The 26,190-nt window shown below is 45.1% G+C and overlaps 1 protein-coding gene across 2 annotated transcripts in view; it reads left to right on the forward strand.

Moving 5' to 3' along the window:
* Window positions 1-26,190, forward strand: part of TBX15 (T-box transcription factor 15) — a 102,532-nt gene that overhangs the window by 17,042 nt on the left and 59,300 nt on the right. The gene's annotated exons all lie outside the window — the stretch shown is intronic.

A 26,190-nucleotide genomic window follows, 5' to 3' on the forward strand; every position in this document is an offset into this window, starting at 1 on the left:
TAGTGATGGGTTTTGTAACCACTGTAGCCACTTTGCAGATGATTTGGCTTCAAGATGGTCCTGGACACCCAGCATGACGTGTCTGCCAGTTGCCCGTAGGTGTGATCCTGGACGTGTCAACTGATGTCTCTATACTCTGGAGTCTCTCTATCTCTAAGGGACGTTAGTAAGGAGACTGTGTCTAACTGTACTATTAACAAGGCATTTTTGTAGCTAATTGCTGAATGCTTTCTGCACGGAGCCTATTTTGGAAGCTCTCTCCTGATGAAGCATTAGCATTCAGAAGCACGGTTAGTCTGTGGGAGTAACTTTGCCCCATCTCACCTGATTTGTCTCAGGCCTTATGTCCATGGCAGACTCTGTTTTCTGCCCAGCATGGGAGAAAAAGAAATAGAATAAAAGGCAGTCTGAAAATCCCCCGTGCTACACAGAAGTGCAAAAATATATCCAAATGAAAGACAGATTGCATGAGTTTGCCCTAGAAAGCAGCATAGAGTTAGACCGAGCTAGAGCAGAATGATAGTCTTCTGGCGGTTGTTTTCCATGAGCAGTAGGGATATGTGAGTGAACCGACAGGACGTCCCAGCTCAGGGCTTGGCCCCATGATGTGGGAGAAGGCAGAATGTCAGGAGGAGAAAGGAGACCATCCTCTGAAACATAAGGTAAGTTTTGAGCAGGGTGGGGGCCCGAGGAATGTAAGGCAGGTCTGTGAAAATGTATTTCACATTTCAGAACCAGCACGTTCATAAAGAAGAGTCAGGAACTGAGATGTACAAAGTGCCAAGTACTTTTTGGTGCCTGTCAAATTACATATAAAATCCTTAGTACTGTCCTGGGTCTGACTCAGATCATCAAGGGGAAAAACAGCCTCACTTTGCTATCTCCCCTCATCCTACATGCCTTCACCATTACATGCCTTACAGCTGGGAGTAGCTGGAACTTGCTTTAGAGGAAAAGGCTTCCCAAGCTTGTCTTTGTTTGGGCTCTCAGCCACCATGCCCATAGTGGCGGCCGATCGTTGGGACCAACCCACTGTCGTTACGGATTTTTCAGGGATTTTTCAGGGCTCTGGCTTCTGAGCCATTGTTACATTGTGAACGCAGCCAAGTGGAGACGAGCTTACATGGCGGTCAATAGACCTGGAGCTCCAAGTTATGGGAAAGAAAGCTTTTCTGCACTTTATATGTAAACAAGTAGGATGATTCTGAGTCTCTTTCTCTGGTTGAATATCCTTGATCCTGAATCCTGAGGATGCTTCTTCAAGATGAGTCTAGTGGCCTCTGAATGTTCACTGCCAGGGGATTTTAGCAATTGTCCAGTGTCCCAGTGTCTTTTGGGAGTCCACCATTCCAACATAGGTGCTTATTCTAGATCCTCTTAGAAAGAGAATGTGCTTCAGAAACTCAGACTTGGGAATGGGGCACATGGCAACTAACCACGATCTAGTTACAGGTCACAAAGGGCCCTATTTGCACACCTCTGAAAGACAACAGGGCTCTTCCAATGCTGTAGTGCAGCTTACGGAGTATATATTGTCCACAAGAGGTTTAAAAGTTCATTGTTTGTTCATTGACATCCTAATTCTTAATAGTATGACAGGCTTTCCTTAAGGTCTCTCATGGTCTTGAAGGTCAGGAGCAAATAACCACAGATAGTAACCCCAGGAGGCCACTGCCCTCTGGCCCTTGTACTAATCACACAGATGGAGCTCCTTCTTTTCTGTTTCACAAAGATGTGATATGAAGGACCGTGAGCTATCGATGAGGGGAGGGGCCTTTCCTTTGAGCTGCACTAGGTACAGGGAGTAAGTATATTCGTCCAGGGTGCTAAGGAACTTGGCATAGATACTCTGGGGAAAGACATGCTCTGACCATTGTGTCAGTTTCCTTTCATGGCTTGCAAACCTCTTTAACCCAGTTCTTGTTAATAGTCCCTGGTAGGTGGTGCAGTGATTATGATGCCTGGGCTATTCTGTCTCAGGAAAACCCCCAGATTGACTTTCTAATGTCACCCATGTTTATACTTAAAAAAAACCCCACAAAACCTTGAGGCACCTGGTACTCAAGATTGAGTTTGAGGTCTTGTATCTTTACCTGGAAGGTGCTCTGGACAGAGAAGCTCCCCAAGTGTGGTTCAGGGGCTGGGTTCATTGCAAACTGGAATTCAGCAGCCACGTCACATGCTTCTCTTTAGATGGGAGTGGTGGCACCAGCATCCTCTTTCAGAAGCCCAAGCCAGAGCCACCAGCCCCTCAAACTATGCGTGTTAAGAGCTTCTGGGTCCTTCCTTCCTCATGAGGCGGCATCAACAAAGCAGCCTGATTACCTACAGGTGCGAGATATTATCAGCACCAACTCTTCTGCTGTCTGAGTAAACCCTGTAAATAAACTTACACTTAACTTTAACCAGTGGGACTTAACAGTTAGGGGCTGCTGTATCTTACCCTTTGAAGTATGTGAATTTTCACCACATGGGCACATAGAAGTTTGGGATGATAAACCTACTTTTCAACATACAAAGTTGTTTGCTGTTTTTAAGTATTCTAGAGTGAAATAATATGTGGGACGATAAAAGGACTCATTGATAAAATGAGTACAGATTTCTATCACTTCGGTAATGCCAGATCTTCACATATCAAATATGCCAAAAAGTAAGTCCTATCTTCCTGGAACAGACTCTGTGTTTTCTTGCTGGGGCTTGAAAATGGACCCATTCTGTACATTTGGTGACTTGGATTTCACCTCCTGCATTTACCAGACTCACTGATTCTGTGTATTACTGCTTGAAAATGAAAGTGTCTTGTTTCAGGGAATTTCAAAATACTTTACAAGGGTCAAGGGCAAAAACGTGGCTCAGGTTACGGTTAGGGAGAGGGCGCTCATCCTATTTTTGGGGTAGAATATTGCCTGGAAAGTCCTCTTCCAAGGGAAAAATGCCAGACACCTCCTAGTAGCAGGCTCCTGGCTATCCAGGCAGATCACGTGCCCTCTCCGCATGCATATGGGTCCGTGTCAGTGGGGGAGGATGCCACGTGCTGTCTTTCGGAGGTAGTGGAAAATAGCCTTGTGTGGCAGAAACAGGCTCTGGTTCTTATGATTGTTCTCTTCCAGACAACTAAACATTTTATTATGAAAATTTCTCACCATGGAAGTACCAGAAGCCCCCACGGGCCCTTCCTTCACCTTCAAAGTCATCATGATGTTTGCTGCACTTGTCCTCCATCTTCTTTTTGCTGGAGCATTTTGAAGCAAACCTCCGGCTTTATGGCATTTTACTGCTAAGTACTTTAGTACTTGAGTAGACCTCCAAAGAGGATCATCTGCTGACCTAGGTACAATGACAACATCACACATACCATGGTCAATAGGGATTCCTACACATCATCTTAGTCAAGCCCTCAGGGCCAACTTTTCTCCTCTGATTTGCCTACCTGTTTTTTGTTTGTTTGTTTGTTTGTTTTTTAAAGGATGTCACACACCAAACAAAGGCCTGTAGTAGGCTGACTGCCCATTGTACCTGAAGGGTGCCTTTCCGGGATACATTCTGGGGTCCCCAACGTGGCTGACTTCTTTCAGGAGATCTGAACAGGTGGTGAAGCCTGTGTTTTGGAAAAGTCCTCAGATGATTTTGATGGGCAACCAGGTCTGGAAAGCACTGTTCTCTACCACTGTGTTCTCCTTAGGAATGCCCGGGAGACAAAGGACTGGTCAGTGCGTGTTTGGCATGTGACAAGAATGCTCTGGAACCTGTAGTTTTAAAACTATTGTTCTCCCAGCACCCAAATAAATGCCATATCTGAGAACATTTGTTATTGTAACAACATCAGAAATTTACTTTTTGTTTTAATAGGAATGACTAGTGGACATTGAAATAATGTGGGCCAGTAAGTAATATCTGATTACAGAGTCCCCAGGCAAATAAAACTCAGGATGTTTTTCTGGTTGTGGCAAATACAACTTGTCTTATAGAGGTCATGGAAAACGAAACTCCTTCAGGGTTTTGTATTGGCAACAGAATACTATTCTGGAAGTGAATTAAATTAGAATTAAATTTAATTTTATGCAGGTTAATTCAAGGAGCTCAGCCCAACATTTGCAACTCTTCGACTGATATTTAGACCTGAATGAAATACAAAGTTGAATAAAACACAGGTTTAAAAGTGAAACATTTGGTTAACCTTTCCTTTTGTCCACATGGCTCTAGACAGCTGCTTGGGGGACTTTATCTTTTATGTATTCATCTCCTCCTCTTTTTAAAAATTTTTTTTTGCATTTATTTATTTTTTATAGAGAGAGACAGAGCATAAGTGGCGGAGGGGCAGAGAGAGAAGGAGACACAGAATCCGATGCAGGCTCCATGCTCTGAGCTGTCAGCACAGAGCCCAATTCGGGGCTCGAGCTCACAAACCGTGAGATCCTGACCTGAGCCAAAGTCGGATGCTTAACCGGTGGAGCCACCCAGGCACCCCTATTAGTCTCCTCCTCTTAACCGATGCATGGGATCCACTGAGTTGGAGGAAGGAATACAGCTATATTTTTCAGGCACATGGAGAACATCAAACCTGAGCTTGGTGGTGAACGTATTATTTGAAGTTACCTTGATTGAAATATTGCCTAATGATGCGGCTGTTTGCAGGTGATTTCTTTAATTTTTACCCAGGGTTCCTGTGATTGTGAAATCTGCAATGACCCCTTGTGGGAGGGTCATGTTTAGTCATTTAGTTTTGAGGTTGTTCAATGAGAGCATTGATTAAATCAAAACAATACTGAAGAAATATGTTGATTACTATTGTTACAAAAATTATTACTGATCACTTACAGATTGCTTACCAAATACATGTGCATTTTACTGAGCAACTGTTATTAGTCTGTGTACCATGCATGGTATTTGGTGAGTCTGTGAGGATCACAGGGTCAATCCTTGTGTTTTTCTCCTGTGGCCCTCTGCTTGTACCTCTAATAAAATATACTAGTAGCAATGATATTGGAGTACAATTATTTGCTCATGTGTTTCCTTGACTAGACATGGCATTTTCTAGAAGTTAGGAGTCTGGCTTCTCTCTCTGTATCTCCAGTCCTGGCTTGCCACGAGTGCTTAATTTGCACGTGTGGCAGTTAGTGAGTGAATCGTAACCTTGGTTTTTGTGTGTGTGATTGACTGTTTTGACTGAACCAGCTGACCGCACAGTGGGGTCCAGTTGCTGTCTTTTCACCGAAAACATCGCTTGTGTAATGCTGCTAATATTTTACGTTGGTGTATTCTACGTTGCTTTATTTTCTCCAAAAGTAGTGTCTGCCCTAGGATGGAAAATCATGAGGATCTCATTTGATTTTCTCAAAAACCACCCAAAACAGAGCCACTGGACATCTTAGGTTAGAGGTGGGAGAACAAAGGAAGACAAGTTGCCTCAAATCATAGCCAAGTATGAGTAGAGCGCTGAGATTTCTGTGGCTTTCCCATGAGCATTGTCCCCGCCCTATCCCCCCTCCCCGCCCCACCTCAGTACACTATACTTTCCTTACGCTGGCAGTCCGGTGAGGGGTTAGAGGATGTGCTGGAGGCAGGTGGAACACTGTGTGAGGGTGTCTGTGCAATGGGTTTTCCTCTAGTTCTACAGGGGTTTGGCTGAGCTGAGCCTCAGGCAGGTGGTAGTGATATGGAAGGTTTCCTTCACTCTTTTTGAAGAGCCAGTGTTTTTGGCCCCAAATACTTTTTTTTTTAATGTTCATTTATTTTTGAGAGAGAGAGAGAGAGACAGATTGCGAGCAGGGGAGGCGCAGAGAGAGAGAGAGGAAGACATAGAATCTGAAGCAGGCTCCCGGCTCTGAGCTGTCAGCACAGAGCCCGACACGGGGCTCGAACCCATGAGCCGCGAGATCATGACCTGAACCCAAGTCAGATACTTAACGGATTGAGCCACCCAAGAGTCCCCCAAATACTTACCTGTGTGTTTCCTCGGCTGCTGCCCAGTGGGCCCAGGAGCATCTGCTCTGCTATTTGTTGTATCCCTACTGAATGACAGACATCGTCATGTACCTCCTTCCGAGGATGGGCCTCTGGTTACCTCTCTGCCTGTTGAATCTCTCTCTGCTCAGCAAGTGTGTTTGTAGGTTTTCCCTGAGAGACTGAATCAAAGCCTCAACATCACAAGATCGGCTCTAGTCTCCATTTCCCCTTAAAGTACCAGTATCTGTATCTGCTCATGCTGGCCTCTAAGATTCCATTCTCTTAATAGGCTGTGACGGTTGTTACTTACTCTCCTCTTTTACTTATAAGTTAAAAAGAAAAAAAACCTCAGGGGTGCCTGGGTGGCTCAGTCTGTTAAGCGTCCAACTCTGGATTTGGGCTTAGGTCATGATCTCATGGCTTGCGAGACTGAGCCTCGTGTCGGGCTCTGTGCTGACAACTCAGCCTGCTTGGGATTCTCTCTCCCCCTCTCTCTCTGCCTGTCCCGTGCTTTCTCTCTTTCTCTCTAAATAAGTAAAGTTAAAAAAAAAACTCAGATAATTTGTACACATATTAAACAGTTCCAACAGCACAAAAAGTAATTACTGAAAAGCATGAAGTGAAAAGTAGTCTCCCATCCCTGGTCTCCTAGTTTATCATCCCAGGACCAGTCACATTACCAGTTTCTTTAGCATGATTTCAGACATATGTAGGATGTATATGAGTCGTTATATGAATGATATGTGTGAATTATTATATGTAAGTACATAACATGCAAATACGCAAACCTTTAAAAGTAAAACACTAATTGTGGCATAATGCACACAACTTTGGACTTTATGACTTTAGTTTTGAACTGTTACACTAGAGAGCATTTAAAAAAAATTTTTTTTTTTAACGTTTATTTATTTTTGAGACAGAGAGAGACAGAGCATGAATGGGGGAGGGTCAGAGAGAGGGAGACACAGAATCAGAAACAGGCTCCAGGCTCTGAGAAGTCAGCACAGAGCCCGACACGGGGCTCGAACTCACGGACCATGAGATCATGACCTGAGCCGAAGTCAGGCGCTTAACCGACTGAGCCACCCAGGCACCCCTATACTAGAGAGCATTAAATAGACATACTTAGGAGTTCCCTTTCCTGCTGTTTTAAAGGACACATAGCATTCCATTTTGTGGTTCTATCACAATTTTTATCGAACCTATGTTAATGAACCTTTAGGTTGTTTTCAGTCGTTTGCTTCTATAAATATAGCTCCCTTGTTACTTTGGGTCCCCCTTGTGATAGCATTTATAGAATAAATTCGAGAAGTGGAGCTGCAGTTATGGCATTTAAAATTTTGATAGGTGTTCCAAAATTGCCCTCCCCAAAAGGTGCAATTTACACTTCCACCCACAAGGTATATGACAGCCTATTTTCCCACCCACCTGCCAACAATACATTAGAAAATGTTTCCATCTTTGCTAACTAATATCCTTGTCTTTGAAAAATGTTTGCAAATTGATCTTGTCATAAATTCTCTTCAGCTCTCCCCACCGACTTTCCAATTTTTTCCAGGTACAGAGCTTAAGTTTATAGGTCTATAGGGCAATTCCTTCTTCCCTTTAAACAGGCATAGGGTTTTGTTTAATCCCTTGGGCTTCCCTGCTCCTCCATTTACTACCAATCATTACTTTAACTTATTCTTTTAGGATCCTGGGGTGCAAGTTGTCAGTGCCGGAGGCTTTCAAGGTGTTGAGTAAATAAGAAATGGCAGCAAACATTTCTTGTTAGTGAGGGAGAGAATAAAAGGCATATCACTCAGGGTTTCTGGGGGCAACTTTGGTTCAATTATCTTCAGATGTTTAAAATCAAGGCTGTTTCCAGACCATTTCAAAGAACAGCAGGGCAACCTGCTGGGAACTGTGTGAAATGAACACCCTGTTACAACTAATTAGTGTTACTTTTTTCCTTCAGTTGGGAGTGAGAGGAAATATATGAAGGGTGTTTATCCCTTCCTGTAGTAGGAAAGAGTTGGGACCACTGGAAAAGCCTGGAGGGGCACCCAGGGTAAGATTCCTACATGACTATCCCCTTTTCCCAAAGAGTGGCCATGAGCAGTCGTGATCCATAGTGTGTATTCCATCCCTGTGCTATGCTTTCTTTGAGCCATGCGTTAGCTCTTCAGGTTGTTTTTACAAGAGCCCTAAGACAAATAGTCCATTCAACGAAATTCAACAAGTATTTGTTGAACACTTACAGTATGTAGATGAGTAGGAAATGGTCCCAGCTCTAAGGACTTTAAAATGTGGGCATAAAGAATAAATGGCGGGGTTATTTGGAGCCCCTGCAAGATTTTGAGGAGAATAGTGATGAGCTTAGACAGGGTTTCAATTGTGACTTTGTCCTTTACCGGCTCTGAAAACTTGGGGAGGTCGCTTAACCCTCCTTATGTCAATTTCCTTACCTATAAAGGTTTCAGAGTTACATCAAGTTGTCCATGGTTAGTGATCAGTTAATGTTAGGCCATCAGGCCTGTGCCTTAGGAAGATTCATGAGACAGTAGCAAATAAGATGATAAAGCGTGGGATGGGGAAAGCTAAGAATGGGGAGATCAGAGTTTCCTCAGGACAGGTCAGTCTGCAGGGCAGGGACCAGCAAACCCCGAGTCATGCTCCTTTGTCCTAGCAAAGATGGCTGCCGTATCCCCCTGCTGCTGTGCAAACAGACTGCTGTGCGGCACAGCAGCGCCCCCTCCGTGTCAGCAGAGGGAACGAATCACACTTGTAGTTCAGTCGCTCATTCAACAAGCACGAACCTAGGCAGACAGGCTCTCAAGGTGCTGGGAGCCAGAAAGGCAGATAAACACAGTGGCTGTTTTCAAGAAGACAGATGGGTCACCAGATAAATGTGACTCAGGTGACGAGTACTCCCAGGGTGTATGTGCAGGGTCTGTGGGTGGACAGAGCAGGACACCTGACCCCGGCCTGGGCTGGGAGGGAGCCGGGCGCTCATTTATAGTCTCTTGATTCCCACCAGGTTTCCCAGAAGCAGGGCCTGGATGAAGGAACACCTTGCGTGGATTCCCTGTCCTTGTGGGGCCTCCCCTCTCCTGCTGTCACCACAGTCCAAACCGCTGCCAGCCCCCTTCTGCTCCCAGCCTCTGCTGGCACGGCTGCCGCAGGTCGCTGGCTGAGGCTGCCCAGTGCCCATGACAGCAGCGGTAACAAATGTTCCTCCCTCACACTGAGAGGACGGGTTGGACCAAGCCCAGGATGATTAAATTGCACTTCGAGCCACTGCTGTGTTGACCAGACCTCCGTTCCAGCCGCCCCCCTCCCCCCTTCAAAGCAACAAGTAGCAAACATTTGATAGAGTCAGAGTGGCCACCCGTCCCCGTCCCCGTTTCCTCACACCCGCTCAGCTTTGGAACACGAGGGCCAGGTCGTGAGGGCAACCGCCGGCTCACACACCAGCCTGCTTGGGACGCTGTGTCATGTTCTGTCAATTACAACCGCGTGCTTCCTGCCCTGGCCTGCATTCCCGCGGTCCTAAGGTTCATTCTCCGGTTTGGGCTTCTGGTCACCCTGTGCTGTTGTGCAAACTTCAGTGCTTTTGGGGACTGGCTCCCTCTTTGGGGGGGGCCTGGGGCGCTGGCAGCGGTGGACACGGGAGCCTGGAGAAGCTCAATCATGGGATCTGCTCACCCAAGTCAGTCACCTCGAAGGTTAGATGGGGGAGCTGGCCACCGGCGAGTGCAGTGAGGAGCTGCAGATTCGCATAGTTGTTTCCATGGGGCGGAGGGGGGGAGCACAAGTGCACTGGGCTCCCTAAACCAGAGCTTCCTGGTGTGAATCAGATGAAACCTGAACCGTGGGGAAGGTGGCAAGTTCTCCAGTGCGAGCCCAGGGAGTGTACTTGGGTGGAAAGTCACGTCGGGCCCATAAACAGCAAGATGGAGAGGCCGCCAAAAGCAGAGACAGAAATAGCCGAGGGGTCCCCCATCCTGCCTCAGTCAAACCCACCAGCTCCCGCCAGACATTCCTCTCCCTCGCTCTGCCTTCCCTCTTTCTCTTGTTTTTCTTTCTCTCTCCAAGTTTTGTTTTGCTCCAGGGACTCCTCAGCTGGCCTGCAGGGCTGCAGTTGGCTTGATAATCGTGGAGTTGCTGGGTCTTTTTTTGCAAGTGCAGGAGAGATGCAGAGAAGCTGGCCTTCTCCAAGGGTTTCTCCTCTCTGGGAAGCCGTAGGAAACATGCCTCTCTGTTCCACCCCGAGGCAATATCTTCCAGGTGTTTCTCCTACAAGGAGGAGGAATTGGCTCCTAGCTCACGTTTTCATCAGAGTGCTTTTGGATATGTCGAATTCGTTGCCGATATTTGTGCTTTTTCTGGTTTTGAAGTCAGACTTCATCTCTTTCTCATTTGGTCTGTAGGTAGCTCTTGCAGCACGCTGAACTGAGCTCATCCTCTATTTGAAAATGATGAATTAGGAGCCTGGAGGAGGACTGAAGCTGTTCCACGGAGCAAAGCTCTGTATTGTGCTAGTGCTCTGAGGTGGTAGGGAGATTTTAGGAGATGGGTAAAACACAACAGCAATGAAACAGGTGCTGCCGTAGCAGTCACTCCCGGGAGGGCTCAGCCCAGCTTGGCAGCGGTGGTGTGCTTTTTTCCAGCTACAGAGACTGGAGCCCCCGCAGTGCTGACAGAGGTCAGGTACTGGAAATATCAAGGACCATCATCTCTCAGGCACCAGCCCGAGACACCTCGTACATTTCATGTTAGGATGCAGAAGCACACCTGGCAGACCGCAGCTTTCTGCCTTCCAGCAGGGAGAGCTGATGGTCTCTCTCTCTCTCTCTCACGCGCACAGATGTCTATAAATACACGCTCTCATTCGCCTGAAAGCTTTTGGCAGGAGGGCAGAGTGTATCCTTCCTGGCCCAGCTTTCCGAGGCGGGAGGACTCTGAGCTCATATGGGAAGCGCCTAGCACAGCTCCTGGTGCAGAGCAGGAACTCGATCACCAGCCTTCTTTCCTCCATTCTGCCTCCCCTTTCTTCTTTATTCCTACCTTCTCCCTTGAGGGAAGCTACCAGAACATGGGTTTAATTTCCCCTTGTGTGTATATGTATAATAGAAGATGTTGTGCTCTTTGATGAGTGGGAAGACACCTCTTCTCTGGGCGAGACTCCTCCTTAAGGAGTGTAAGTCACACTGGGCCACTGATCACGGTCTTCTCCCCCTCCCCCACCCCCCCACCCCCATCAATCTGCGATCTCACTTACTATTCCAGCATCTATCTTTGCCCCTCCTAGGGTGAGACATCTGTTTAATATTTTCCTTCTTTGGAACCAGGCCATTGGAAAGCAGACGAGGCAGGGCCAGCCAGGTGGAATTGGCAGGGAGTTGGTGAGCACCTCAACATTGCCTAACGAGGCAAGACGTTGGTAATACACAGGCCGGGAACCATGGGGATTTGGCTACTAGACTGCGGGAGGGAGGGCTCCTGGCAGTACGTGAGGATATTTTAGTGGGAGCAGAGTTCAGCCCTAGACTGCGTTTCTCAGGGCAGGGCCAGCACACGGGTGAGGCAACACTTCCCTCACTATCAAGGTGAGTAATGTTTTAGTGCAATATTAAAAATAATAGTTAACTAGCTTGAATTTAAGTAAAAAAAATAATCAAATTTAATGTGAAAAGAACCCATGATAAACCAAGTATCAAAATATTGGGGTGATAGTAATACAGATCTTGTCTGTCTTAGTCATCTCGGGCTGCAACCACACAGTGCAGACTGGGTGGCCTAAAACAACATTTATTTCCCTTGGTTCTGGAGGCTGGAAGTCCATGATCAAGGTCCAGCAGAGTCTTTCCAGTGAGAGCTCTCTTCCTGCCTTGCAGACAGCTGCCTTCTCTCTGTGTCTGCACTTGGTTGTGGAGAGAGACAGAGTGGGAAAGAGACAGAGAGAGGGAGAGGGAAAAAGACATAGAGACACAGAGAGAAGGAGAGAGACAAAGGTCGAGAGAGGGAGAGACAACAGAGAGACAGAGATAAGGAGATAGATAGAGGGACAGAGACAGAGACATAGGGAAAGAGAGACAGAGAGAGGGAAAGAGAGACAGAGAGACAGAGGCACAGAGGGAAAGAGACAGAGACAGAAAAAGAGCATTGGGTGTCAGTAAGAGAGCACACTTTCTGATATCTCTTCCTTAAATGGCACTAATCCCATTATGAGGGCCCCATCCTCATGACCTCCTCTAGTCTTAATTATTTCTCCTAGTCCCCATTTCCAAATACCATCACACTGGGAGTTAAAGCTTTAGCATACAGATTTTAGGGGGACACAAACATTCAGTTCACAATACTGGCTTTAATATTTTGATATTTTGTTCATCACTGATTTTTGTATTAATTTTTATCTTAAAAAATATTGCATTAAAACATTGTTTATTTGGACCGTTGAAGTTTTCGTTGCCACCTTCAATTTTGCCTTACTCACCTTGTCCTTGTCGTGGCTCTGCTGTAGAGAAACCCCAACTCCTGGATCTGGGGAAGGGACGTTGGGCCCAGGCATCATCCTGAGCTAAAGGATCAAGGTCGACCACTCGTTGGACCAATCCAATGCTGACCAATTCTTCATTTCCTTTTTCTTCCTTAATCATTGTCAAGCGTATGGTTGCATTGTCAACACTTAATTATTTCTGTTGTGCCACAGGACTTGGCATTTCATCCAACACTGCAATAGTTAGTTAAATGCAATGTTCCGTAATCAAATCTGATTTTTAAAAGTTCTCATATGAATGGAGGTAGTCAGGAACCAGAGAACCCGTTCTGAATCTTCAGCTTTATCAGGTGAACTTTTGCCATAATTTCTGTAATTTTGGTGTGTCTGAAGATTTAATCTAATTTTAAAGACTACGAAAGTCTTTTCAGCTCTCCAGTAATGCGGTGACCTTTTTCAAAATCCTTTTGATGGTTTCCCCAAGTTAAACATTTTTTTAACTTTTGATTTGGATATAATATTGAATTTACAGAAAAGTTATTGGAGCTATACAAAGAATTTCTGTCTGTATATCCTTTACTCAGTTTCACTGTTTATATTTTGCTTCATTTGCTCTCTTTCTCACTGCATGTATACATGCACACACCCACATATAGGTATGACCACACACGTATATGTATGAGCACACACACATTTATATGTGAACACATATATACATGTACCCATGAATACACGAATATACATATCAGCACACACCTATATACACACACATAAATATGTAATTATTTTCTGAGCCATTTGTTAGTAGATTAGAGACCCCATTAATTGATATAATCTGTTATATAATCCACAGTCCATATTCAATTTTCACCATTTGTCGTAATGTTCATTATAGATATTCTTTTTTCCTGGATCCAATATCTAATACAAGATCATGCATCACATTTGGTTGTCAAATTCTTTTAATCTCCTTTAATTGGGAACAGTTCCTCAGCCTTTTCTTGTCTGTCTTTTCTTTTTTAATAATTCAACTTTATTTTTTCTAATTTATAAAACATGTTTATTTATTTATTTTTATTTTCGAGAGAGACAGCACGAGCAGGGATGGGGCAGAGAGAGGGAGAGAGAATCCCAAGCAGGCTCCATACTGTCAGCGCAGAGCCTGATGTAGGGCTTGAACTCATGAACCATGAGATCACGACCTGAGCCGAAATCAAGAGTCAGACACTTAACCAACTGAGCCACCCAGGCACCCCGTCTTTCTTCACCTTTTTAGTTTTGAAGTGCTCATTTTGTAGACTGTTCCTAAATTTGGATGTCTGATGTTTTCTCATGTTTAGATTGAGGTTTTGCATCTTTGGCAGAAATACCACAGGAGTGATGTGTTTTCTATTTACCATATCAAAAGTCTATTGGTTTATCTCCATTTTGATGATATTAACTTCTTTTTTGCTGTGTGTGTGTGTGTGTGTGTGTGTGTGTGTGTGTGTGTGTGTGTGTGTGTGTTTTGTGAAGACATCACCCAGCTGCTTTTTCTCCCCCTAGTTTTTTTCTTCCCATTGTGTTGAGATTTTATTGACATATAACATTGTGTAAGTTTAGGGTGTATGATGCGACAGGTTGATACCTATGTTGAGAAATAATTACCATAATAGCCTAGTTGCTTCCATCTTGGTGATGTTCGCTTTGGGCACTTTGTTAAGGTAGGGCCAGACAGTTTTCTCCACCATAAAGTTAGTTTGTTCTACTTTGAAATTAATAAATAATGTATAGAGAGCTATTTTGAGAGTGTGTATCTTTGTTCCTAATCAAACTTTCACTCACTTGTTTTAGCATCCATTGATAATTGTTTTCCGTTTTCATTTCAAAGTATTAGAAAAATTTATCTTGAGGTTTCTTCTTTGATTTATGTGTCACTTAGAAGTGTATTGTTTAATCTCCAAGGATTTGGGGATTTTCCAGTTCTCTTTCTGCTACTGAATTTTAGTTCGGTTCCATTGTAGTCTGTGAGCAGACACTGTGATTGGGGCACAGGTGAGACTGTGCTCCTAGACCGTGAACTTCACCAGTACTTCTAGGGTTCCTTCTCCCGCCCCTGGGGGTGGGACAGGATGGCTAGAGGGGGACAAGAGTTGGATATTTCCCTTCCCCAGGTAAGGTTAGGCTCTGGTAAATCATTTCTTCTGAGGGTGGGCCTTGTTGAGAAGAGAAGGCTGTGGGATATTTCAGAATGGTTCCTTGTTTTCTCCCGAGGCTGGAAATATAAGGGGACTTTTCTCTGATTTGTTATGAAGAGCTCACAAAAATGTGGGAGCCTCCTATGATTGGGTCCCCCTGGAGTTTCCAACTCTCACACTTGTCCAGATTGAGCCTCCAGCAATTTGTCAATTATAGTCAGGTTTTCTGCCCCTGGCACTGTTTCTGCAGGGTTTGTGCTCCTGGGTTTCTGCTCCAGTAAGTTGATTCTCAGTATCTGCCTGTCTCTTCAATTCGGGGTGGGGAGCGGTGGGGAGCGGTTGCCCTGTGACCTCATTTCTCTGACACATCTAAGGAGAGTTGTTGGCTTTTCAATTTGTGAGGTTTTTAGTTGTTGTTCAGGTGGAGTGATGGCTTCTAAGCTCCTTACATGCTGGGCCAGAAACCAGAAGCCCATTGATAAATGATATTTTTATCTCTATCATTCCTTCTATATTTATTAGCTGTCTAGTGCAAGCAGGAGCTTTTCTTTTTTATTAATTAAAGAAAATATTTATGTATTTATTTATTTAAACAGACTCATAGACTCATAGGTTCCTGTATTATTTAATGGATTATAACCTGTTCTTACTTATTTTGATACTCAGATCACTCCTGACTTGGCCAGTGGAAGTCTTTTCCAATTAACTCTTGAATGCGTTGACATGTTCCCATTTTTCTTTGAGTACTTTCTTACTTTCTGATGCAACAAGATGTTCCAGGCTTGTCTTGTACTTTTCCTGCCCCAGGCCTGGCACAATATGATTCAATTGGAGTTCATGAGCTATTTTCTTTTTTTGGAGAGGTTATTCTAGCTGAAGATAGAGCTTGGATTCCATGTTATTTGTTATGTCCATTGTGCCATGCAGCATATTCTGTGTGTGATGTCATCAGCATTTCCTATGAAAAGGTATCATCCGTTAGTCTTCTTTGAATTCACTGTTCCGCTTTAATTTAGCATTTCAGGCCGGGGTGTGATTCGCACGGTTGCATTCATGTATTGTTTTGATTTAGGTAATTGCTTTATTTGGATCTGTTTGCCAAGCACTACAATTGAAAGCCCTCAGTTAACTCAATATGTCTGGTGATGGTTGGTTCTGTGCTTAGCCCTTGTTGATTCTCTAGACAATAAAATACAGTACCTACTCCCAAGAAGTGTATAGTCTAGTAGGGAAGGCGAGAAGACTCTACTTTAACCTGTGGCACACGCCTCATGCAAGTGTATAAACCGTCACTGCATTTTTTTTGGGAGCCAACAGTTAGTCTGTGCCAGATCTTATGGATGAGGATGGAGAAGGCAAGCAAGACCCCACAGCTCATAACCATCAGGACAGGAAGTCTTTTCAGACCTAGGAGGAACTCTGCATATTTGCTTTGCCTAGAAAGATGAACTGTTTCATAGATGACCTTTTAACACCTGGGCTATAAACCTCAATGGGACACACATAGGGAAGAGTGGGCCGGGTCTCACTAGCTTTCCATATGTAAGCATTCCCTGGAGCCTAGAACAGGGTCATGAAGTTGAGGTAGGAGAGCATGACCTTATGAGATTCTTTGCCTGTATTGACTCCCGATTGTCCTAGAGCAGGAGGCTCTGGGGCTTTGTAAAATTGCTCTTGGGAGCAATGTTGTCAGACTCTTGCAGAAAGAATGTTACCTAGGAGAGAAGCATGGCGAGGTTTTTTTCTGGCCCAATAATTTTATATCTCCATCCTGTCTACACTCTAGGTTGTAAATGCCTTGGGGAAAGGGCCCTGCATTCTACTTATTGGCATCTCCCATTGTATGTGCATAGGAGTTAGTCATTGATTGATTGTTCTTCTGAAATAACTCTAACTGCTTTGGGATGTGTGACACGGGAGATACAATGATGAGATTTGTTGAACTGTGTATATATAAAACTTTTGCTGTGTTAGCTTAAACTTGTGGCCCTAGAGTGGCTCTAGACTTCCCCCCCCTTTTTTTAAATGTTTATTTATTTTTGAAAGAGAAGGTGGGGGAGAGAGACGGAGACAGAGGATCCAAAGTGGGTTCCACACTGAGAGCATAGAGCCCAGTGCTGGGCTCAAACCCATGACCTGTGAGATCATGATCCAAGCTGAAGTTGGACACTCAACCAACTGAGCCACCCAGATGCACCTAGACTTTCCCTTGTAGAAGCAAAATCACTATAGTAGTTCCAGACCTCACGTTTCCTAAACATTTTTTTTTTTTTTTACCACATTGTTCCTTATTTAAAAAACAGATGGCCTTTTAAAAGGTACTCTATATATTGAAAAGTCTCTTTTGGGTAAAGGTAAAGTTATGACCTAGACGATCTTCAGTGTTAAGCTGTAGGCAAACTTAAAAGCAAGAGAGGCCCTCCTGGCAACTCTAAAATGAAAGCATGTAGGTGACTTCTCTGCTGCCCAGGAAGATGGCTCCTGGATGGTTTCCATTCTTCATGCTCCTTTCTTGGGCCCAGCGAAGCCTGAAGCTTGGTAATTCTTCCAGCCAAGGAGGCACTTGGGATTCTCCCCTATTTATTTATTTTTATTAATTTTTTTAACGTTTATTTACTTTTGAGAGAGAGAGAGCACAAGAGAGAGAGAGGGAGACACAGAATCCGGAGCAGGCTCCAGGCTCTGAGCTGTCAGTGCAGAGCCCAACATGGGGCTCGAACTCACGAGCCATGAGATTATGACCTGAGCCGAAGCTGGACGCTTAACCGATGGAGCCACCCAGGCACCCCAGGGTTCTGCCCTTTTAATGGTAGAGGTAGCTCTGGTAGAACTTGAAGGCTGTATTGAATAAGGAACTATCAGATCATGCAGTGCTCACAGCTGGGATGCCCGTGTGCATCAACTTTGGAAATCAGCAGTTGGATTAAGGAAATTCTCCAAACTGAAATGAATATCGGCTTGAGTTATTAAGCCCAGAAATATTTCCTGTCTTTGAGATTTGCTGGTAGGCCATGCTTGCCTTAAGTTAAAGGGTCAGATTTTCCCGTAAGCACTTGAGCTCTCTTGCTATTTTGGGTAATCACCTCTCCACACACATATGCTTAATCAGGAGCCGGAGCATAGGGAGTGTTGTCGACTTTGTCCTGTGCTGCATTAGGATCCCTTCCTTGGCCAAGCGAGTGCTCTTGATGAGTTCACTCCCATCTGCGATCATGTTGTACGGCTTCTGATCAGACATTGTTGTATGCAATCCAGCCCCGTGTTAACAGGCATTCCTCCAAGTGACGACAAGATCTGGCCTGTGGTGGATGATGGCTCTCCCCTGGGATCTCCTGGGGACAGGCTGGTGCTTTTAGAACTGCCGTGTGCCTTGATCTTAATTTATCTGTTGTATTCAATATCATTGGAAGCCGGGAAAAGGCCACATACCTGACCTCTGTTCCAGGGCTGTGATATTGCACCCACTCCAAGGTTTCTTTGATCCTGACTTTGGCAAGCCAAGTAGGGGAACTCCTTGGTCCCCAAAGGTTCATCTGACTTTGTACATTTGTGACATTTAGTCTTCAAATTACAGTTTGATTTGATTGCAGGTTGGAGAAAAAGAAGGCTTTGAGGGTCTGCCGGAAAGTAGGCTTTTCCAAGTGTCCACATGAAGATTAGTATTCCTCCCAGTTGTCACCTGGCTGTCATGTGCCAATTCTTGAGGGAGAGGACATCGGGCTATTGGGCTTTGTTTGGGCTTCCTGGTTATGAGACTTGGAAAGGTGAGCAAAGCCATTATAGACAGCTTACAGTATTCACGTTAGGGCCACTCCCACTCCAAATACGGACCACTCCTTGGCCTTTCTAATTTTAGAATGCTTATTTAGAATGAATTCAGATTTGCTGAAATCATGTCTGCCTTTGTAGGGGGTAAGAGAATAATCACCAATTTTTACTGAAAAAATTTCATGAAGAGAATTGTTGACTTTGTTGAGTGTGAAGGCCAATAAACTGGAAAGGAAGGAAGGAAGGAAGGAAGGAAGGAAGGAAGGAAGGAAGGAAGGAAGGGGGAGGGAGGGAGGGAGGAAATTGAAACAGCTTTGTGTAAAATATTAGTGCTGAGTTAGGAGGACACAAGTTTCAGACGGTTGTGTGTAACATCATAGGTTACATCTCTCATTCCCATCTGAAATCTTATTGTGTAAACTGTAAAATAATGAAACTGCATTTTAAAATGTAGTTTATAATTAGAAGCAGTGGTCTTGATGAATTTTGTCACAAAATCAAGTCTTCAAGAGAACACTCTTAGCTGGCCACAGGCTGGAAACCAGTCCCTAGCAATGTGGAAAAAGGTCAGGATTGGATTGGGTCTATATATTAAAAAAAAAAATGAAATGTCTCCTTTCTTCCAGTATCCTTTTGGAGCTTCTTTCTGTTTCTTTTTTTTTTTTTTTTAATGTTTCTTTTTTTACTTTTGAGAGAGACAGTGGGGCAGGTGAGAGTGGGGGAAGTACAGAGAGAGAGGGAGACACAGAATCCAAAGGAGGCTCCAGGCTCTGAGCTGTCAGAACAGAGCCGGACATGGGGCTCAAACCTGTGAGCTGTGAGATCATGACCTGAGCGGAAGTCGGAGGCTTAAGCAACTGAGCCACCCAGGTGCCCCTCTTTCTCTTGTTTCTATGGCTTTAAAATGCCTGAGCTGAGGGTAAATCTAAATAAGAAAAGGATGTACCATTCCTTAATGTGCGAAGGCCCCCCCCCCCCCCCCCACCACCCTGTGCTTGGTTTTCTGAGACAGCAGAATTTCAGGTAAAAGTTTTTTTTGTTTTGTTTTGTATGTGTGGGGGGGCTCTAGAGCAGATTCTTGGATAAGAAAAAAGTCTTTGTCAGCCTTCCCAGAGCCAAAGAGTAACTGTGATTCTATCTATGGAGCCTCCTATTGCTAGCCCACCTGGGAAGTTCAGCCATACTTCATGGGGGCACCAAGTCTGGGCATTTGTGGGTGTTCAAGCCTGTGTTAGGGCAGGCTGCCAAGGAGACAGAGGGGTTAAACAGCTAGCACTCACTGCTGGTTGGCTCCAGGATTTCACCAGGCTTATAAAAAGAGAGGGCCTAACAGGGTTGCCCCTCGGTGAGGGCCCATTTGAGAACTGAGAGTCTTGGGTTCAGTCTGAAGACCTGGTTGGTTTCAAGCACAGAAAAACTGTACATCATCTGTCGCCACAGCCCTACATTCCTATGAGCTGAAAGCACTGCTCGAGAGTCCAATGCAGATTTCTAACACTGCTGGGGACAGGGCCCTGTCTCATGTGCAGCAAGGATGGCACTGAAGAGAGAGCCTTGTAGGGGCTGTAGGTCTGGAGAAGCAGCGAGGCCCATGTAGGGGTAAGAAGCCCTGACATCAAGCTGGTGACCTTTTGGAGTGTGTGGTGCAAATTGGCAGGGATGGGAGCAGGAAGCAGTTTTGGCCCAGGCCAATGGTGACCTTCAGGTGTACCCGCCTCTGGGATCAGGAACAATGGGGTGTTGCAACCAACGCCATGAGCAGAGCAGAAAATGGCACCTGTGGTTGCAGCAGGTGAACTTTAATGACTGCCAAGGAGAGCTCAAGCGCCATTTGGAGACCCTACCAGCCAAAGGGGGAGGACCAGGGCCTGGGATTCCGCAGATCTCCTGCCCCAGGCTGCAAGCCAATGGCTGTTATTATTGTTACTCAAAACCCCCCTCCGGTGGCTTTTCTCCAGCTGGGAGAAGGGGGAAAGGCACAGGCTACTCCCGTTCCTTAGCGGAGAGACGTCCCCGAGTCATATTCTGGGGGATTGCATGTCAGCAGCTGACGGCGTGTGGAACTCTACCGACGTCCATGTAGGGCTCTACTAAGAACTTAGAATACCAAGCCAATTAGGGGCAGCATCTCTTACGGTGGAGATATAGATGTTTTATGGTATTCCCAATGTGTTTTTTCCCCCTAGTCATTTGTGTTCTGGAATATTCTATACTCTATTGTATATAGCTAGATGACATCTGAACAGTGTCATGATCCTGCCTGTTCTTAAGTTTACATGTGTCGTGGTATGAAAATTGCTCATGGGTGCTGTTTTTTTGGTGGCATAAATACTAGCACTCATTCCAAATGCCACAGTGACACGCTGGGCTTTCCTGTTTTGACTGCTTCATTTGGCAAAGGCCTAAGGTCACACATGCTGATGTTGAGAATGACCCCCCCATCCCCCCCCCCCCCCCAGCCTACCCTTTTCTCCAGTGGGAAATATGGAGCATAAGGTGCCTTCACACCAGCGGGCTTTGGGGAACAGAAGCTGTCCTTTCTTACTCTTCTTGGCAATAGTGTTTGAACTCTGTCTGGTATTCTGATTAAAGTTTACCTGTTTACTTTAAAAGTGAAGGGCAGGCTCATAGTTCTCAAGATATGAGTATCGGATATTCATTAAAAAAACAAAAAAAACAAAAAAAACCCATAACAGCAAAACCACATCACAAGTCACGCAGCTCAAGCCGGTGCAACTTAAACAGGCTTCTCTGGGAAGGCCTCAGGCTCGGCGCTGTACTTTTTCCTTTACCCTCCCCATCCACTCCTGCCAATTGTGCCATTTGGCCAGAATATACCAAATTGAACATGAAGTATTTTATTGTGTACTTACGCTGAGGGATGGCTTTTGAAGCCAGGTATTAGGATGTTACCTCCTATCTATCTGCTTCCAATGCAAATGTATTGCAATGGTCGCAGAATGGAGTATTTAAAATTAGGACTCTCTTAGAGAATCTGGGCTAGGTGATTGGTACAACCGTAGGGCATAGAAAAGAAGTTGAAGACCACTCTTGCCTGGAGGTTGTTTGGAGATTTTGTGAACCTCCCTGAGAAAGATGGAGACGCGTGAATTGTGGATCACAGTGTGAACGCAGCTGTGTTTTCCTTCGATCTGCTCCTATTTCTCAGGATCCTGGAAATCTGGACCACCTCACACCACTGAACCAGTGCTTTCTGAGAGGCAGAAAAAGTCTGTTACCTTAAGACTCCAAGGCCACGGCTAAGGGCCTTACCACTAGCTCCCTGCCAAGGCTGTTGGCTTTCTTAAATGGCTTGATCACACCCTGATGTTTCAAGGCTGGGTGCTCCCCAGCTGGAGCCCTGAAAATGCTTGCATGGCATCCTTAGAGAAGGAAACCAACTTGAAAGAAACTCCCACAAAGTAAATCACCAGGACCGGATGGTTTTCATCCAAGAGTTGGGGAAGGAAATGAAGTGTGAAATAGCACAGATACTGATGAAGACATTAGTTCTCCATTAAAGCCACAACTGTGTCAGAGCAGAGGAAGTTTGCTAACATGATGATCTTATTGCTGGAGAAGAGAGATTACTGGCCTATCTGCTGCCTCCAGAAAACCTGGTCCACTTGGAAAGAATGGCACAAAGTACGAACAATAACACAATAGCCTTTATTCCTTGAAAGCAGGTGAGAGGGACAGTATGCTGATTCATGCATGACAGCATTGTAGTAGAAACCTTGGAAAGAATATAATAGTGACTATGTAATTTGTAGGCTGCTATCCTCTATTCTGTGCCCGTGGCAGACATTGCTAATCGATCTGGTACTCTTCTCTTTGAGCTTGGATTGGCTCTCCTTAGTTCTGTGCTCTTGACTGTCACCATCAAATGACCAGAGTTGACATATGTGTTAAAACTCATTTTCCCTCTTGGCCTACGAGGATATATTTTATCATGGACCACAAGGGCTCATAATTAAATTATAAATAATGACAAGAAGGAAGTCTTTCACAGATAGTTTAGTTTAAGAGCCTGACAAAAACATGTCACATTCTTTCTTCTAAAGACTGAGTTAGAAGAACATCCATCCCCAGCGATAACCAATTTTGTGAGAGCTGAATCCAGACGTGTAATCCCAACTCAGACCACAGAAGGGTCTTTTTGGAAGAAAGAGAAGTCACTTCCTCTGTGGCAACAAGCAGCGTGCTCCAGAAAGTTCTTCTGAGGGATGAGAATCAACAGCAGCCTCCTTCATTAGGCATTTCCCTGCAGAGCTGTTAACGTTGTTGAGTCCGGCCACAACAGTGACTCAGTGGGGCACAGAAGTGAGATATGCTTTTGAGAGCAGAGCTACACTGGAGCCCGGGGAGAAGAGAGACAGGAATTTTGGACCCTGGAGAAACTGAGTAGCTTTATGGAAAACCTGAAGTCTCCATGGGACTGGCCTTCATTTCACACTAAGGAGCAGAAGACCAGTTCTGTGGCAGGTCTGGGAATCCCGTGGAATCCACAAAACGTTTTGCCACTGGAGTGAACAAAGCCTCCTGTCACTGATAATGGCTAAAGCAGTTTGGCTGTAAGGGGCATCTGGGTGGCTCAGTCAGTTAAATGTCTGGCTCTTGGTTTCAGCTCAGGTTATGATCTCATGGTTCGTGGGTTCAGGCCCTGCATCGGGCTCTGTGCTGGGAGCCTGGAGCCCGCTTGGGATTCTCTCTCTCCCTCTCTCTCTGCCCCTCCCCTGCTCATGTGTTCTATCAAAATAAATAAACTTTAAAAAATTTAAAAAAAAATAAAACAATTTGGCTATCCTATAGCCCAGTGATCTCCATGTAAAGGGGTGTGTGATGGAACAGATCTCCTGGAATATACTATAATCTGATCACTTACAGATATTTACCTGCCTGCCGCCATTAGGGAATGGGCTATTTTTCTTGATCAGTGAAAAGAGGCAACACACTTGGATTAACAGAGAGTCGGAATATGGTAAAATGCACATAGCATGGGAGAGACCCTGACTGTACTGTGATTTCTCATTGATTATTCGGGATCTTGTCATGCCGCAGAGTGCTCACTGGGGCATTGGCCAGGTGTTGTAGCTCGGGGGCCGTGGCAGCCATGATACAATGGGATCCATTGGTTAGCAGACCTGGGTGCTTAGTCCTCACCCCACCAGCAGGTGCCCTGAGACCTTGCTTAGATCTAGCAGAATCACAGGGCATGGAATGAGACGCTGGGGAGAGCATTTTGTCTAGACGTTTGCCTCAAGGATTATCATCTCCGTTTTAAAGCGAGGCAGTAGTTGTTCAGCAAGAGTAAGTTAAGTGCACAACTTGCAGGGGGTTGGGGGAGGGGAGGGTGGGGAAGTGAGAGGAGAGAGTGCAGGCTCCCAGCCAGCAGACCTTCTCACGTCACCTCTTTGCTTCTGAGCCTCAGTTTCCTATCTTTAATGGGCGTGGAAAAGTAGGTGCGGGTTTAACATGGTGTTTAGAGCATAGGGAGAAATCTCTGCGGGTTAAATGATCACGTGTCATGCTGATGACTCCTATTTCGAAGGCACTTTATAGTTGATAAAGTGCTTTCGTCTACATTATTTGACCCTGCCGAGGACACCGCGCGTGCGGTAAGCGGTAGGGTTCCTTATCCACTCTCCCCAGCCCAGATGCCTCAGCTGAGACTCAGCGGGATGAAATGGCTTCCACAAGGTCAGACCAAGGTCAGACCCAGGGCTCACACTCCTGCCTTCTGGTTCTGGACCCAGGGCTCCTTTCACCACATAATGATAGATAATGGAGAGTTTATTTATCATTCACTTCTGTGGCAGCGGAGACTTCAGCGTCACGGCATGGTAAAAATAGACCGTGAGGGCGCGGAGGTTCTCAGGAGCAAACAAACTGAGCTCACCAGAATGTTCTCGTGGGCAGGCTCGGTTGCCGTGGCCTTTAGGGAGCCTTGGCAGTCCTGCGGCGGGCGGGCAGCGTCACCTACTTGCCTTCCCGGAGGAGCTGCCTCTGGGCTCCAGGGCCAGATGTAGGCCCTGCCCTAGGGGACACAGGGCCACAGGGCGAGGGGCAGGGGGTGAGGGCTGGGAGGAGGGTTTTTTCTGAGGTGCGGGAACCACCGACCTGGAGCCCATCCCTGGGCAGGGGGCCAGATTGTGTGTCCCACAGTAGCAACCTTCCTGTGGTTTAGCACACGCGAGGAGAAACAGCCCAGTGAGCCCGGGCTTCTGTGTCACTGAGGGTTTTCTGAGGGGCAGGGGGAAGGGGAGCAAGGGAGTATGGATGAGTAGAGGTGGCAAGGCTGAAGAAAAAGCCCCATTAACATTCACTTAAAGATATACATACATTTTTCCATTTGAGAGAGAGAGAGTGGAGGAGAGGGGCAGAGGGAGGGAGCGGGAGAATCCTAAGGAGCAGGGAGCCCGACTGGGGCTCAGTCCCACAGACCTGGGATCATGACCTGAGCCGAAATCAAGACTTGGGTGCTCAACTGACTGAGCCGCCCAGGCGCCCCTTCTTAAAGATAATTTTTAATCCCCCTAATGCCGGCAAATGATTTGATTGTGCTATAATTGAAAAAAGTTATACATACCTGTATATGTGGTTAAAATACAGTTATTCGAGAAAAAAGGAATCGTACAGAGAAAGTGTAACACTCACAGACAAACACGGCCACTTTGTCTTTATAAGGGGGACAAAGAATGTGTTTTTGTGAAGATGCATCGCTACTGTTCTGGGTTGTATTCTTTTGAATATTTTTCCTGTTGGAAATATCTGGTTAAGAAGACGTGCTTTACATTGTAGCAGAAGAGCTTAGAAAATGGATGTTTTCCCCACTTGCAGAAAGCCTATCAAACCAGTGGCCCTTGTCCTGTTAAAGTCATAGATTGCTTTGAGAATCCCATAAATACCCTACATTCCCTTCCTAGACAAACTCAAGCACTTACAAATTTGACACAACTTTAGGTCAGATAAACCACGAAAGCCCATCCACTGACATTAGGTTAATATCTTCTTCATTGAAAAAATTAGAAATTAATATTTTACGAAAGTTTTTTCTTTACAGAAGGATTCACTACATGCAGCTGAGACGGTTATAATTAAAACGTAGGTATACATCCAGTGACACACAAAATATTCTGATTTCTACGAAGTTCCCTAGCTGATAACATTTGTATTTTACATCTGTAGTCATTGCACGTTCATACACACACACACACACACACACACACACACACACACACATATATATATATTCAAGGAAGCTCTATGCCCAACATTGGCCTTGAACTCACAACCCCAAGATCAAGAGTTTCATGCTCTACCAACTGAGCTAGCCCGGCACCCCCACATTCACTTATAATTTTATCTTAGTTTTTTATTGGTTCTTTTAAAGATGTTGTGTAGTGTTACTCCATTGTAATTTGTATCTGATAACACATGTAATATTTGGTATAACAAGGAAAATCTGCCTTCACTGTTAAATCAATTTTGATTACATGTAGAATATACTATATAAAGTAATATTTTAATATATACAACGGCCCACACGCCATCAGTAAGATCTCATCCTCCAGACTTGTGAATTCTGGGAAAAAAATTACTTCCACATGTTTCTAAAACTACTTAGGATTTTTGACTGGTTGGTGGTCTATTGATTCTAAGTATCTGACCTGTCAAAACGCCATCTTTAAACTCCAGTGATGCATAGAGGCTTGGAATTAGCCGGGGCTGAATTTATTACAGAACAAAGGGAGGTGATGATTAACACACCCATCTGAGCAGTAGGGGGGAAAATAATCCTTGAATGGATTAGATGCC

This window comes from Panthera pardus, unplaced genomic scaffold (assembly GCF_024362965.1).
Source record: "Panthera pardus isolate Hobbes unplaced genomic scaffold, ASM2436296v1 HiC_scaffold_11, whole genome shotgun sequence".
Classification (NCBI taxonomy): Eukaryota; Metazoa; Chordata; class Mammalia; order Carnivora; family Felidae; genus Panthera; species Panthera pardus.